At 52.9% G+C, this 14,189-nt stretch overlaps 15 non-coding genes across 15 annotated transcripts; all 15 read left to right on the forward strand.

The window, feature by feature from the left end:
- The first annotated feature begins 785 nt into the window (after positions 1-785).
- On the forward strand, positions 786-859 carry trnai-aau (transfer RNA isoleucine (anticodon AAU)). Its single transcript has one exon. It is a non-coding gene; the product is annotated as a tRNA-Ile (tRNA).
- A 991-nt stretch (positions 860-1,850) lies between these two features.
- Positions 1,851-1,922, forward strand: trnad-guc (transfer RNA aspartic acid (anticodon GUC)). Its single transcript has one exon. It is a non-coding gene; the product is annotated as a tRNA-Asp (tRNA).
- A 719-nt stretch (positions 1,923-2,641) lies between these two features.
- On the forward strand, positions 2,642-2,715 carry trnai-aau (transfer RNA isoleucine (anticodon AAU)). The gene has a single exon. It is a non-coding gene; the product is annotated as a tRNA-Ile (tRNA).
- A 404-nt stretch (positions 2,716-3,119) lies between these two features.
- On the forward strand, positions 3,120-3,192 carry trnaf-gaa (transfer RNA phenylalanine (anticodon GAA)). Its single transcript has one exon. It is a non-coding gene; the product is annotated as a tRNA-Phe (tRNA).
- A 1,434-nt stretch (positions 3,193-4,626) lies between these two features.
- trnai-aau (transfer RNA isoleucine (anticodon AAU)) lies at positions 4,627-4,700 on the forward strand. The gene has a single exon. It is a non-coding gene; the product is annotated as a tRNA-Ile (tRNA).
- A 1,911-nt stretch (positions 4,701-6,611) lies between these two features.
- On the forward strand, positions 6,612-6,685 carry trnai-aau (transfer RNA isoleucine (anticodon AAU)). The gene has a single exon. It is a non-coding gene; the product is annotated as a tRNA-Ile (tRNA).
- Positions 6,686-7,089: 404 nt separating this feature from the next.
- trnaf-gaa (transfer RNA phenylalanine (anticodon GAA)) lies at positions 7,090-7,162 on the forward strand. Its single transcript has one exon. It is a non-coding gene; the product is annotated as a tRNA-Phe (tRNA).
- Positions 7,163-7,805: 643 nt separating this feature from the next.
- Positions 7,806-7,877, forward strand: trnad-guc (transfer RNA aspartic acid (anticodon GUC)). The gene has a single exon. It is a non-coding gene; the product is annotated as a tRNA-Asp (tRNA).
- Positions 7,878-8,596: 719 nt separating this feature from the next.
- trnai-aau (transfer RNA isoleucine (anticodon AAU)) lies at positions 8,597-8,670 on the forward strand. The gene has a single exon. It is a non-coding gene; the product is annotated as a tRNA-Ile (tRNA).
- Positions 8,671-9,074: 404 nt separating this feature from the next.
- On the forward strand, positions 9,075-9,147 carry trnaf-gaa (transfer RNA phenylalanine (anticodon GAA)). Its single transcript has one exon. It is a non-coding gene; the product is annotated as a tRNA-Phe (tRNA).
- Positions 9,148-9,790: 643 nt separating this feature from the next.
- trnad-guc (transfer RNA aspartic acid (anticodon GUC)) lies at positions 9,791-9,862 on the forward strand. The gene has a single exon. It is a non-coding gene; the product is annotated as a tRNA-Asp (tRNA).
- A 719-nt stretch (positions 9,863-10,581) lies between these two features.
- Positions 10,582-10,655, forward strand: trnai-aau (transfer RNA isoleucine (anticodon AAU)). The gene has a single exon. It is a non-coding gene; the product is annotated as a tRNA-Ile (tRNA).
- A 991-nt stretch (positions 10,656-11,646) lies between these two features.
- On the forward strand, positions 11,647-11,718 carry trnad-guc (transfer RNA aspartic acid (anticodon GUC)). The gene has a single exon. It is a non-coding gene; the product is annotated as a tRNA-Asp (tRNA).
- Positions 11,719-12,437: 719 nt separating this feature from the next.
- Positions 12,438-12,511, forward strand: trnai-aau (transfer RNA isoleucine (anticodon AAU)). Its single transcript has one exon. It is a non-coding gene; the product is annotated as a tRNA-Ile (tRNA).
- Positions 12,512-12,915: 404 nt separating this feature from the next.
- trnaf-gaa (transfer RNA phenylalanine (anticodon GAA)) lies at positions 12,916-12,988 on the forward strand. Its single transcript has one exon. It is a non-coding gene; the product is annotated as a tRNA-Phe (tRNA).
- The last annotated feature ends 1,201 nt before the right edge of the window (positions 12,989-14,189 follow it).

Here is a 14,189-nt window from a genome sequence, read left to right on the forward strand (position 1 = left end):
CTCAGTCTAGTGGCACACTCCTCACTCTGCTGCCTGTTCCTAACCCTAATCTTAACCTAGTCCTAATCCTAACCTTAATCATACTTTAGCCCTAACCCTAAAAAAATAGGTGAGCAAACAAGCGTGCAAGCTCATGCAAGCGTGACTGCTTGCATGAGCCGGGTGCGCGAAAGCTCACATACTGGCTGGGAATGAAATGTGGGTCGGCTGCTTGGACGGCAGCTTCGCTCAGCTCTATTCCACCAAGGCTGCGAAAGCACCAGCTGACAAATGTATCTGCAGGTACGCTGGCTGAATTTGAAAGGAAACTCTCCGCAAAATCTTGTCGTTGAGAATGCAGAACACAGACTCTTTCCAGCACTGCTTGTGGTCTATGCATGGTAGTGTTCATCATCTTTGCCTTACTCCAAAGAGGTCCATGGTTCAAAGCCGGACGACAACATGCCACAGGGGTGTTTCTGCTGCCTTTAGGAAACGCTCCTAACCAAAAGGGATGGGATCAATCTGTCCTTTGTCTATGGTGGTTTCTCGATTAGTGCATTGGAAGTTTACCCCAACAGCTGTGGCCAATGTGAGCTTTGTCAGGAATGTGGCAATTAAATGACAGATCTCAATCCATTTGAGAAATTCAAAGTATCGTCCTCACTGGAAGGAGTGTTGAAGCTCAGGGGCATGCTCCAGTGCCCCTGCAGACATCCCCACACAGGCACTTTCTGGGTAAGGCCTAAGGCAGTGCCGGACGTGACCTTCGTCATCCACGGCCGGAGGGGCGAGGGCACCGGCCGGGCCGGTTAGCTCAGTTGGTTAGAGCGTGGTGCTAATAACGCCAAGGTCGCGGGTTCGATCCCCGTACTGGCCACCTCTGCTTTTGCACCGCACTGTTTACCAGCAATGGGCTTGGTCTACCAAGTGCAGGCCATTGGGATTGCTGGACATGAAGTCCAAGCTGGGAGGAGAGTAACTTTGCTCCCGATCGGCACTGTGAAGGACGCTACAAGAGCGCACGTTTCTGACTGAGGCCATCGATGGCCGCTAACTCGTGCCTGATGGAAAGTGCTCTCGTCCTATGGGGACAAACTCCCCTTTGCGGATACCTCTGACGGTCGTGTCTCCATGCCAAGGCAACACCAGCCTAGGAAAAGATCCCCATGCACCTTATCTCCGTAGAAACTAGCATTCATTTGTCGCCGCATACTGGCTGTTAGCACGATAACTTGACTGAGGTTGCACAGCACAGGCAGGACAAGTTGCTGGGCGGCATCAGATGTCCTTATTTCAGGGGAACTCTCGAGAACAACGCAGGCGAGAAGGTTCCGTAGTGTCATAGTTAGGACCGTGCCGTTTGAATCCAGCGATCAGGGGTCACATCTCTGTGAAACCTGCCTTTCCTTCCAACAAGCATCTTGAAGTAAGAAGGTGAAGTAACGCATCTACTTGCTAAGGAGCCTGTAGAAGATTGACATGCATGCACCTTCTCCAAAAACTCTGCTCCTACAGAAGCATGGTGGAGGGCATCCTGATCTGTTGCGTCTCCGTGTGATGTGGAAACCGCTCCATGGTACAGGGGAATACCCTTCAGTGACTGGTGAGTCCTGCCGAGTGGGTCAGTGGGACAAGTTGTCCTCCCGTCAAGGATCTCTATGCCGAAGGGGTCGCATCCCCTTCGCTCCTCTCAGCTGGAAATAGGCAACGGCGCATGCTGGACAAGTTTTAGAGACCAATACACGGTATCTTTTCCCAGACGGCTGAACTGATCACCTTGGCGGAATTCCAACGTTCCGACAAAACTGCTACCTCAGCTGTACTCAGACATGTAAAGGTTTGCAGTATTCCCCCACCGCCTCATGCGTTCCTCGTTAGTATAGTGGACAGTATCTCCGCCTGTCACGCGGAAGACCGGGGTTCGATTCCCCGACGGGGAGGGCCTGTTGCTTTTGCTGCCCATGCAACCTCTGCTTTCTGAAAGGAGGACGATGCACCGCTGGCTTCTGGCAAGCGTGACTGCTTGCATGAGCCGGGTGCGCGAAAGCTCACATACTGGCTGGGAATGAAATGTGGGTCGGCTGCTTGGACGGCAGCTTCGCTCAGCTCTATTCCACCAAGGCTGCGAAAGCACCAGCTGACAAATGTATCTGCAGGTACGCTGGCTGAATTTGAAAGGAAACTCTCCGCAAAATCTTGTCGTTGAGAATGCAGAACACAGACTCTTTCCAGCACTGCTTGTGGTCTATGCATGGTAGTGTTCATCATCTTTGCCTTACTCCAAAGAGGTCCATGGTTCAAAGCCGGACGACAACATGCCACAGGGGTGTTTCTGCTGCCTTTAGGAAACGCTCCTAACCAAAAGGGATGGGATCAATCTGTCCTTTGTCTATGGTGGTTTCTCGATTAGTGCATTGGAAGTTTACACCAACAGCTGTGGCCAATGTGAGCTTTGTCAGGAATGTGGCAATTAAATGACAGATCTCAATCCATTTGAGAAATTCAAAGTATCGTCCTCACTGGAAGGAGTGTTGAAGCTCAGGGGCATGCTCCAGTGCCCCTGCAGACATCCCCACACAGGCACTTTCTGGGTAAGGCCTAAGGCAGTGCCGGACGTGACCTTCGTCATCCACGGCCGGAGGGGCCAGAGTACCGGCCGGGCCGGTTAGCTCAGTTGGTTAGAGCGTGGTGCTAATAACGCCAAGGTCGCGGGTTCGATCCCCGTACTGGCCACATCTGCTTTTGCACCGCACTGTTTACCAGCAATGGGCTTGGTCTACCAAGTGCAGGCCATTGGGATTGCTGGACATGAAGTCCAAGCTAGGAGGAGAGTAACTTTGCTCCCGATCTGCACTGTGAAGGACGCTACAAGAGCGCACGTTTCTGACTGAGGCCATCGATGGCCGCTCAATCGTGCCTGATGGAAAGTGCTCTCGTCCTATGGGGACAAACTCCCCTTTGCGGATACCTCTGACGGTCGTGTCCCCATGCCAAGGCAACACCAGCCTAGGAAAAGATCCCCATGCACCTTATCTCCGTAGAAACTAGCATTCATTTGTCGCCGCATACTGGCTGTTAGCACGATAACTTGACTGAGGTTGCACAGCACAGGCAGGACTGGGCTCGCTGCCCACTGTGCCGAAATAGCTCAGTTGGGAGAGCGTTAGACTGAAGATCTAAAGGTCCCTGGTTCGATCCCGGGTTTCGGCAGATCGCCTGCGACATGCTTTTTCTGGCCGCCGCTGTCAAGTTGCTGGGCGGCATCAGATGTCCTTATTTCAGGGGAACTCTTGAGAACAACGCAGGCGAGAAGGTTCTGTAGTGTCATAGTTAGGACCGTGCCGTTTGAATCCAGCGATCAGGGGTCACATCTCAGTGAAACCTGCCTTTCCTTCCAACAAGCATCTTGAAGTAAGAAGGTGAAGTAACGCATCTACTTGCTAAGGAGCCTGTAGAAGATTGACATGCATGCACCTTCTCCAAAAACTCTGCTCCTACAGAAGCATGGTGGAGGGCATCCTGATCTGTTGCGTCTCCGTGTGATGTGGAAACCGCTCCATGGTACAGGGGAATACCCTTCAGTGACTGGTGAGTCCTGCCGAGTGGGTCAGCGGGACAAGTTGTCCTCCCGTCAAGGATCTCTATGCCGAAGGGGCCGCATCCCCTTCGCTCCTCTCAGCTGGAAATAGGCAACGGCGCATGCTGGACAAGTTTTAGAGACCAATACACGGTATCTTTTCCCAGACGGCTGAACTGATCACCTTGACGGAATTCCAACGTTCCGACAAAACTGCTACCTCAGCTGTACTCAGACATGTAAAGGTTTGCAGTATTCCCCCACCGCCCCATGCGTTCCTCGTTAGTATAGTGGACAGTATCTCCGCCTGTCACGCGGAAGACCGGGGTTCGATTCCCTGACGGGGAGGGCCTGTTGCTTTTGCTGCCCATGCAACCTCTGCTTTCTGAAAGGAGGACGATGCACCGCTGGCTTCTGGCAAGCGTGACTGCTTGCATGAGCCGGGTGCGCGAAAGCTCACATACTGGCTGGGAATGAAATGTGGGTCGGCTGCTTGGACGGCAGCTTCGCTCAGCTCTATTCCACCAAGGCTGCGAAAGCACCAGCTGACAAATGTATCTGCAGGTACGCTGGCTGAATTTGAAAGGAAACTCTCCGCAAAATCTTGTCGTTGAGAATGCAGAACACAGACTCTTTCCAGCACTGCTTGTGGTCTATGCATGGTAGTGTTCATCATCTTTGCCTTACTCCAAAGAGGTCCATGGTTCAAAGCCGGACGACAACATGCCACAGGGGTGTTTCTGCTGCCTTTAGGAAACGCTCCTAACCAAAAGGGATGGGATCAATCTGTCCTTTGTCTATGGTGGTTTCTCGATTAGTGCATTGGAAGTTTACCCCAACAGCTGTGGCCAATGTGAGCTTTGTCAGGAATGTGGCAATTAAATGACAGATCTCAATCCATTTGAGAAATTCAAAGTATCGTCCTCACTGGAAGGAGTGTTGAAGCTCAGGGGCATGCTCCAGTGCCCCTGCAGACATCCCCACACAGGCACTTTCTGGGTAAGGCCTAAGGCAGTGCCGGACGTGACCTTCGTCATCCACGGCCGGAGGGGCGAGGGCACCGGCCGGGCCGGTTAGCTCAGTTGGTTAGAGCGTGGTGCTAATAACGCCAAGGTCGCGGGTTCGATCCCCGTACTGGCCACCTCTGCTTTTGCACCGCACTGTTTACCAGCAATGGGCTTGGTCTACCAAGTGCAGGCCATTGGGATTGCTGGACATGAAGTCCAAGCTAGGAGGAGAGTAACTTTGCTCCCGATCGGCACTGTGAAGGACGCTACAAGAGCGCACGTTTCTGACTGAGGCCATCGATGGCCGCTAACTCGTGCCTGATGGAAAGTGCTCTCGTCCTATGGGGACAAACTCCCCTTTGCGGATACCTCTGACGGTCGTGTCTCCATGCCAAGGCAACACCAGCCTAGGAAAAGATCCCCATGCACCTTATCTCCGTAGAAACTAGCATTCATTTGTTGCCGCATACTGGCTGTTAGCTCGATAACTTGACTGAGGTTGCACAGCACAGGCAGGACTGGGCTCGCTGCCCACCGTGCCGAAATAGCTCAGTTGGGAGAGCGTTAGACTGAAGATCTAAAGGTCCCTGGTTCGATCCCGCGTTTCGGCAGAACGCCTGCGACATGCTTTTTCTGGCCGCCGCTGTCAAGTTGCTGGGCGGCATCAGATGTCCTTATTTCAGGGGAACTCTTGAGAACAACGCAGGCGAGAAGGTTCCGTAGTGTCATAGTTAGGACCGTGCCGTTTGAATCCAGCGATCAGGGGTCACATCTCAGTGAAACCTGCCTTTCCTTCCAACAAGCATCTTGAAGTAAGAAGGTGAAGTAACGCATCTACTTGCTAAGGAGCCTGTAGAAGATTGACATGCATGCACCTTCTCCAAAAACTCTGCTCCTACAGAAGCATGGTGGGGGGCATCCTGATCTGTTGCGTCTCCGTGTGATGTGGAAACCGCTCCATGGTACAGGGGAATGCCCTTCAGTGACTGGTGAGTCCTGCCGAGTGGGTCTGTGGGACAAGTTGTCCTCCCGTCAAGGATCTCTATGCCGAAGGGGCCGCATCCCCTTCGCTCCTCTCAGCTGGAAATAGGCAACGGCGCATGCTGGACAAGTTTTAGAGACCAATACATGGTATCTTTTCCCAGACAGCTGAACTGATCACCTTGACGGAATTCCAACGTTCCGACAAAACTGCTACCTCAGCTGTACTCAGACATGTAAAGGTTTGCAGTATTCCCCCACCGCCTCATGCGTTCCTTGTTAGTATAGTGGACAGTATCTCCGCCTGTCACGCGGAAGACCGGGGTTCGATTCCCCGACGGGGAGGGCCTGTTGCTTTTGCTGCCCATGCAACCTCTGCTTTCTGAAAGGAGGACGATGCACCGCTGGCTTCTGGCAAGCGTGACTGCTTGCATGAGCCGGGTGCGCGAAAGCTCACATACTGGCTGGGAATGAAATGTGGGTCGGCTGCTTGGACGGTAGCTTCGCTCAGCTCTATTCCACCAAGGCTGCGAAAGCACCAGCTGACAAATGTATCTGCAGGTACGCTGGCTGAATTTGAAAGGAAACTCTCCGCAAAATCTTGTCGTTGAGAATGCAGAACACAGACTCTTTCCAGCACTGCTTGTGGTCTATGCATGGTAGTGTTCATCATCTTTGCCTTACTCCAAAGAGGTCCATGGTTCAAAGCCGGACGACAACATGCCACAGGGGTGTTTCTGCTGCCTTTAGGAAACGCTCCTAACCAACAGGGATGGGATCAATCTGTCCTTTGTCTATGGTGGTTTCTCGAATAGTGCATTGGAAGTTTACCCCAACAGCTGTGGCCAATGTGAGCTTTGTCAGGAATGTGGCAATTAAATGACAGATCTCAATCCATTTGAGAAATTCAAAGTATCGTCCTCACTGGAAGGAGTGTTGAAGCTCAGGGGCATGCTCCAGTGCCCCTGCAGACATCCCCACACAGGCACTTTCTGGGTAAGGCCTAAGGCAGTGCCGGACGTGACCTTCGTCATCCACGGCCGGAGGGGCGAGGGCACCGGCCGGGCCGGTTAGCTCAGTTGGTTAGAGCGTGGTGCTAATAACGCCAAGGTCGCGGGTTCGATCCCCGTACTGGCCACATCTGCTTTTGCACCGCACTGTTTACCAGCAATGGGCTTGGTCTACCAAGTGCAGGCCATTGGGATTGCTGGACATGAAGTCCAAGCTAGGAGGAGAGTAACTTTGCTCCCGATCGGCACTGTGAAGGACGCTACAAGAGCGCACGTTTCTGACTGAGGCCATCGATGGCCGCTAACTCGTGCCTGATGGAAAGTGCTCTCGTCCTATGGGGACAAACTCCCCTTTGCGGATACCTCTGACGGTCGTGTCTCCATGCCAAGGCAACACCAGCCTAGGAAAAGATCCCCATGCACCTTATCTCCATAGAAACTAGCATTCATTTGTTGCCGCATACTGGCTGTTAGCACGATAACTTGACTGAGGTTGCACAGCACAGGCAGGACTGGGCTCGCTGCCCGCTGTGCCGAAATAGCTCAGTTGGGAGAGCGTTAGACTGAAGATCTAAAGGTCCCTGGTTCGATCCCGGGTTTCGGCAGAACGCCTGCGACATGCCTTTTCTGGCCGCCGCTGTCAAGTTGCTGGGCGGCATCAGATGTCCTTATTTCAGGGGAACTCTTGAGAACAATGCAGGCGAGAAGGTTCCGTAGTGTCATAGTTAGGACCGTGCCGTTTGAATCCAGCGATCAGGGGTCACATCTCTGTGAAACCTGCCTTTCCTTCCAACAAGCATCTTGAAGTAAGAAGGTGAAGTAACGCATCTACTTGCTAAGGAGCCTGTAGAAGATTGACATGCATGCACCTTCTCCAAAAACTCTGCTCCTACAGAAGCATGGTGGAGGGCATCCTGATCTGTTGCGTCTCCGTGTGATGTGGAAACCGCTCCATGGTACAGGGGAATACCCTTCAGTGACTGGTGAGTCCTGCCGAGTGGGTCAGCGGGACAAGTTGTCCTCCCGTCAAGGATCTCTATGCCGAAGGGGCCGCATCCCCTTCGCTCCTCTCAGCTGGAAATAGGCAACGGCGCATGCTGGACAAGTTTTAGAGACCAATACACGGTATCTTTTCCCAGACGGCTGAACTGATCACCTTGACGGAATTCCAACGTTCCGACAAAACTGCTACCTCAGCTGTACTCAGACATGTAAAGGTTTGCAGTATTCCCCCACTGCCTCATGCGTTCCTCGTTAGTATAGTGGACAGTATCTCCGCCTGTCACGCGGAAGACCGGGGTTCGATTCCCCGACGGGGAGGGCCTGTTGCTTTTGCTGCCCATGCAACCTCTGCTTTCTGAAAGGAGGACGATGCACCGCTGGCTTCTGGCAAGCGTGACTGCTTGCATGAGCCGGGTGCGCGAAAGCTCACATACTGGCTGGGAATGAAATGTGGGTCGGCTGCTTGGACGGCAGCTTCGCTCAGCTCTATTCCACCAAGGCTGCGAAAGCACCAGCTGACAAATGTATCTGCAGGTACGCTGGCTGAATTTGAAAGGAAACTCTCCGCAAAATCTTGTCGTTGAGAATGCAGAACACAGACTCTTTCCAGCACTGCTTGTGGTCTATGCATGGTAGTGTTCATCATCTTTGCCTTACTCCAAAGAGGTCCATGGTTCAAAGCCGGACGACAACATGCCACAGGGGTGTTTCTGCTGCCTTTAGGAAACGCTCCTAACCAACAGGGATGGGATCAATCTGTCCTTTGTCTATGGTGGTTTCTCGAATAGTGCATTGGAAGTTTACCCCAACAGCTGTGGCCAATGTGAGCTTTGTCAGGAATGTGGCAATTAAATGACAGATCTCAATCCATTTGAGAAATTCAAAGTATCGTCCTCACTGGAAGGAGTGTTGAAGCTCAGGGGCATGCTCCAGTGCCCCTGCAGACATCCCCACACAGGCACTTTCTGGGTAAGGCCTAAGGCAGTGCCGGACGTGACCTTCGTCATCCACGGCCGGAGGGGCGAGGGCTCCGGCCGGGCCGGTTAGCTCAGTTGGTTAGAGCGTGGTGCTAATAACGCCAAGGTCGCGGGTTCGATCCCCTTACTGGCCACATCTGCTTTTGCACCGCACTGTTTACCAGCAATGGGCTTGGTCTACCAAGTGCAGGCCATTGGGATTGCTGGACATGAAGTCCAAGCTAGGAGGAGAGTAACTTTGCTCCCGATCGGCACTGTGAAGGACGCTACAAGAGCGCACGTTTCTGACTGAGGCCATCGATGGCCGCTAACTCGTGCCTGATGGAAAGTGCTCTCGTCCTATGGGGACAAACTCCCCTTTGCGGATACCTCTGACGGTCGTGTCTCCATGCCAAGGCAACACCAGCCTAGGAAAAGATCCCCATGCACCTTATCTCCGTAGAAACTAGCATTCATTTGTTGCCGCATACTGGCTGTTAGCACGATAACTTGACTGAGGTTGCACAGCACAGGCAGGACTGGGCTCGCTGCCCGCTGTGCCGAAATAGCTCAGTTGGGAGAGCGTTGGACTGAAGATCTAAAGGTCCCTGGTTCGATCCCGGGTTTCGGCAGAACGCCTGCGACATGCCTTTTCTGGCCGCCGCTGTCAAGTTGCTGGGCGGCATCAGATGTCCTTATTTCAGGGGAACTCTTGAGAACAATGCAGGCGAGAAGGTTCCGTAGTGTCATAGTTAGGACCGTGCCGTTTGAATCCAGCGATCAGGGGTCACATCTCTGTGAAACCTGCCTTTCCTTCCAACAAGCATCTTGAAGTAAGAAGGTGAAGTAACGCATCTACTTGCTAAGGAGCCTGTAGAAGATTGACATGCATGCACCTTCTCCAAAAACTCTGCTCCTACAGAAGCATGGTGGAGGGCATCCTGATCTGTTGCGTCTCCGTGTGATGTGGAAACCGCTCCATGGTACAGGGGAATACCCTTCAGTGACTGGTGAGTCCTGCCGAGTGGGTCAGCGGGACAAGTTGTCCTCCCGTCAAGGATCTCTATGCCGAAGGGGCCGCATCCCCTTCGCTCCTCTCAGCTGGAAATAGGCAACGGCGCATGCTGGACAAGTTTTAGAGACCAATACACGGTATCTTTTCCCAGACGGCTGAACTGATCACCTTGACGGAATTCCAACGTTCCGACAAAACTGCTACCTCAGCTGTACTCAGACATGTAAAGGTTTGCAGTATTCCCCCACCGCCTCATGCGTTCCTCGTTAGTATAGTGGACAGTATCTCCGCCTGTCACGCGGAAGACCGGGGTTCGATTCCCCGACGGGGAGGGCCTGTTGCTTTTGCTGCCCATGCAACCTCTGCTTTCTGAAAGGAGGACGATGCACCGCTGGCTTCTGGCAAGCGTGACTGCTTGCATGAGCCGGGTGCGCGAAAGCTCACATACTGGCTGGGAATGAAATGTGGGTCGGCTGCTTGGACGGCAGCTTCGCTCAGCTCTATTCCACCAAGGCTGCGAAAGCACCAGCTGACAAATGTATCTGCAGGTACGCTGGCTGAATTTGAAAGGAAACTCTCCGCAAAATCTTGTCGTTGAGAATGCAGAACACAGACTCTTTCCAGCACTGCTTGTGGTCTATGCATGGTAGTGTTCATCATCTTTGCCTTACTCCAAAGAGGTCCATGGTTCAAAGCCGGACGACAACATGCCACAGGGGTGTTTCTGCTGCCTTTAGGAAACGCTCCTAACCAAAAGGGATGGGATCAATCTGTCCTTTGTCTATGGTGGTTTCTCGATTAGTGCATTGGAAGTTTACCCCAACAGCTGTGGCCAATGTGAGCTTTGTCAGGAATGTGGCAATTAAATGACAGATCTCAATCCATTTGAGAAATTCAAAGTATCGTCCTCACTGGAAGGAGTGTTGAAGCTCAGGGGCATGCTCCAGTGCCCCTGCAGACATCCCCACACAGGCACTTTCTGGGTAAGGCCTAAGGCAGTGCCGGACGTGACCTTCGTCATCCACGGCCGGAGGGGCGAGGGCACCGGCCGGGCCGGTTAGCTCAGTTGGTTAGAGCGTGGTGCTAATAACGCCAAGGTCGCGGGTTCGATCCCCGTACTGGCCACCTCTGCTTTTGCACCGCACTGTTTACCAGCAATGGGCTTGGTCTACCAAGTGCAGGCCATTGGGATTGCTGGACATGAAGTCCAAGCTAGGAGGAGAGTAACTTTGCTCCCGATCGGCACTGTGAAGGAAGCTACAAGAGCGCACGTTTCTGACTGAGGCCATCGATGGCCGCTAACTCGTGCCTGATGGAAAGTGCTCTCGTCCTATGGGGACAAACTCCCCTTTGCGGATACCTCTGACGGTCGTGTCTCCATGCCAAGGCAACACCAGCCTAGGAAAAGATCCCCATGCACCTTATCTCCGTAGAAACTAGCATTCATTTGTCGCCGCATACTGGCTGTTAGCACGATAACTTGACTGAGGTTGCACAGCACAGGCAGGACAAGTTGCTGGGCGGCATCAGATGTCCTTATTTCAGGGGAACTCTCGAGAACAACGCAGGCGAGAAGGTTCCGTAGTGTCATAGTTAGGACCGTGCCGTTTGAATCCAGCGATCAGGGGTCACATCTCTGTGAAACCTGCCTTTCCTTCCAACAAGCATCTTGAAGTAAGAAGGTGAAGTAACGCATCTACTTGCTAAGGAGCCTGTAGAAGATTGACATGCATGCACCTTCTCCAAAAACTCTGCTCCTACAGAAGCATGGTGGAGGGCATCCTGATCTGTTGCGTCTCCGTGTGATGTGGAAACCGCTCCATGGTACAGGGGAATACCCTTCAGTGACTGGTGAGTCCTGCCGAGTGGGTCAGTGGGACAAGTTGTCCTCCCGTCAAGGATCTCTATGCCGAAGGGGTCGCATCCCCTTCGCTCCTCTCAGCTGGAAATAGGCAACGGCGCATGCTGGACAAGTTTTAGAGACCAATACACGGTATCTTTTCCCAGACGGCTGAACTGATCACCTTGGCGGAATTCCAACGTTCCGACAAAACTGCTACCTCAGCTGTACTCAGACATGTAAAGGTTTGCAGTATTCCCCCGCCGCCTCATGCGTTCCTCGTTAGTATAGTGGACAGTATCTCCGCCTGTCACGCGGAAGACCGGGGTTCGATTCCCCGACGGGGAGGGCCTGTTGCTTTTGCTGCCCATGCAACCTCTGCTTTCTGAAAGGAGGACGATGCACCGCTGGCTTCTGGCAAGCGTGACTGCTTGCATGAGCCGGGTGCGCGAAAGCTCACATACTGGCTGGGAATGAAATGTGGGTCGGCTGCTTGGACGGCAGCTTCGCTCAGCTCTATTCCACCAAGGCTGCGAAAGCACCAGCTGACAAATGTATCTGCAGGTACGCTGGCTGAATTTGAAAGGAAACTCTCCGCAAAATCTTGTCGTTGAGAATGCAGAACACAGACTCTTTCCAGCACTGCTTGTGGTCTATGCATGGTAGTGTTCATCATCTTTGCCTTACTCCAAAGAGGTCCATGGTTCAAAGCCGGACGACAACATGCCACAGGGGTGTTTCTGCTGCCTTTAGGAAACGCTCCTAACCAAAAGGGATGGGATCAATCTGTCCTTTGTCTATGGTGGTTTCTCGATTAGTGCATTGGAAGTTTACACCAACAGCTGTGGCCAATGTGAGCTTTGTCAGGAATGTGGCAATTAAATGACAGATCTCAATCCATTTGAGAAATTCAAAGTATCGTCCTCACTGGAAGGAGTGTTGAAGCTCAGGGGCATGCTCCAGTGCCCCTGCAGACATCCCCACACAGGCACTTTCTGGGTAAGGCCTAAGGCAGTGCCGGACGTGACCTTCGTCATCCACGGCCGGAGGGGCCAGAGCACCGGCCGGGCCGGTTAGCTCAGTTGGTTAGAGCGTGGTGCTAATAACGCCAAGGTCGCGGGTTCGATCCCCGTACTGGCCACGCCTGCTTTTGCACCGCACTGTTTACCAGCAATGGGCTTGGTCTACCAAGTGCAGGCCATTGGGATTGCTGGACATGAAGTCCAAGCTAGGAGGAGAGTAACTTTGCTCCCGATCTGCACTGTGAAGGACGCTACAAGAGGGCACGTTTCTGACTGAGGCCATCGATGGCCGCTCAATCGTGCCTGATGGAAAGTGCTCTCGTCCTATGGGGACAAACTCCCCTTTGCGGATACCTCTGACGGTCGTGTCCCCATGCCAAGGCAACACCAGCCTAGGAAAAGATCCCCATGCACCTTATCTCCGTAGAAACTAGCATTCATTTGTCGCCGCATACTGGCTGTTAGCACGATAACTTGACTGAGGTTGCACAGCACAGGCAGGACTGGGCTCGCTGCCCACTGTGCCGAAATAGCTCAGTTGGGAGAGCGTTAGACTGAAGATCTAAAGGTCCCTGGTTCGATCCCGGGTTTCGGCAGAACGCCTGCGATGTGCTTTTTCTGGCCGCCGCTGTCAAGTTGCTGGGCGGCATCAGATGTCCTTATTTCAGGGGAACTCTTGAGAACAACGCAGGCGAGAAGGTTCCGTAGTGTCATAGTTAGGACCGTGCCGTTTGAATCCAGCGATCAGGGGTCACATCTCAGTGAAACCTGCCTTTCCTTCCAACAAGCATCTTGAAGTAAGAAGGTGAAGTAACGCATCTACTTGCTAAGGAGCCTGTAGAAGATTGACATGCATGCACCTTCTCCAAAAACTCTGCTCCTACAGAAGCATGGTGGAGGGCATCCTGATCTGTTGCGTCTCCGTGTGATGTGGAAACCGCTCCATGGTACAGGGGAATACCCTTCAGTGACTGGTGAGTCCTGCCGAGTGGGTCAGCGGGACAAGTTGTCCTCCCGTCAAGGATCTCTATGCCGAAGGGGCCGCATCCCCTTCGCTCCTCTCAGCTGGAAATAGGCAACGGCGCATGCTGGACAAGTTTTAGAGACCAATACACGGTATCTTTTCCCAGACGGCTGAACTGATCACCTTGACGGAATTCCAACGTTCCGACAAAACTGCTACCTCAGCTGTACTCAGACATGTAAAGGTTTGCAGTATTCCCCCACCGCCCCATGCGTTCCTCGTTAGTATAGTGGACAGTATCTCCGCCTGTCACGCGGAAGACCGGGGTTCGATTCCCTGACGGGGAGGGCCTGTTGCTTTTGCTGCCCATGCAACCTCTGCTTTCTGAAAGGAGGACGATGCACCGCTGGCTTCTGGCAAGCGTGACTGCTTGCATGAGCCGGGTGCGCGAAAGCTCACATACTGGCTGGGAATGAAATGTGGGTCGGCTGCTTGGACGGCAGCTTCGCTCAGCTCTATTCCACCAAGGCTGCGAAAGCACCAGCTGACAAATGTATCTGCAGGTACGCTGGCTGAATTTGAAAGGAAACTCTCCGCAAAATCTTGTCGTTGAGAATGCAGAACACAGACTCTTTCCAGCACTGCTTGTGGTCTATGCATGGTAGTGTTCATCATCTTTGCCTTACTCCAAAGAGGTCCATGGTTCAAAGCCGGACGACAACATGCCACAGGGGTGTTTCTGCTGCCTTTAGGAAACGCTCCTAACCAAAAGGGATGGGATCAATCTGTCCTTTGTCTATGGTGGTTTCTCGATTAGTGCATTGGAAGTTTAC

The sequence above is a fragment of the Salminus brasiliensis genome, chromosome 22 (genome assembly GCF_030463535.1).
Source record: "Salminus brasiliensis chromosome 22, fSalBra1.hap2, whole genome shotgun sequence".
In the NCBI taxonomy this organism is placed as follows: domain Eukaryota; kingdom Metazoa; phylum Chordata; class Actinopteri; order Characiformes; family Bryconidae; genus Salminus; species Salminus brasiliensis.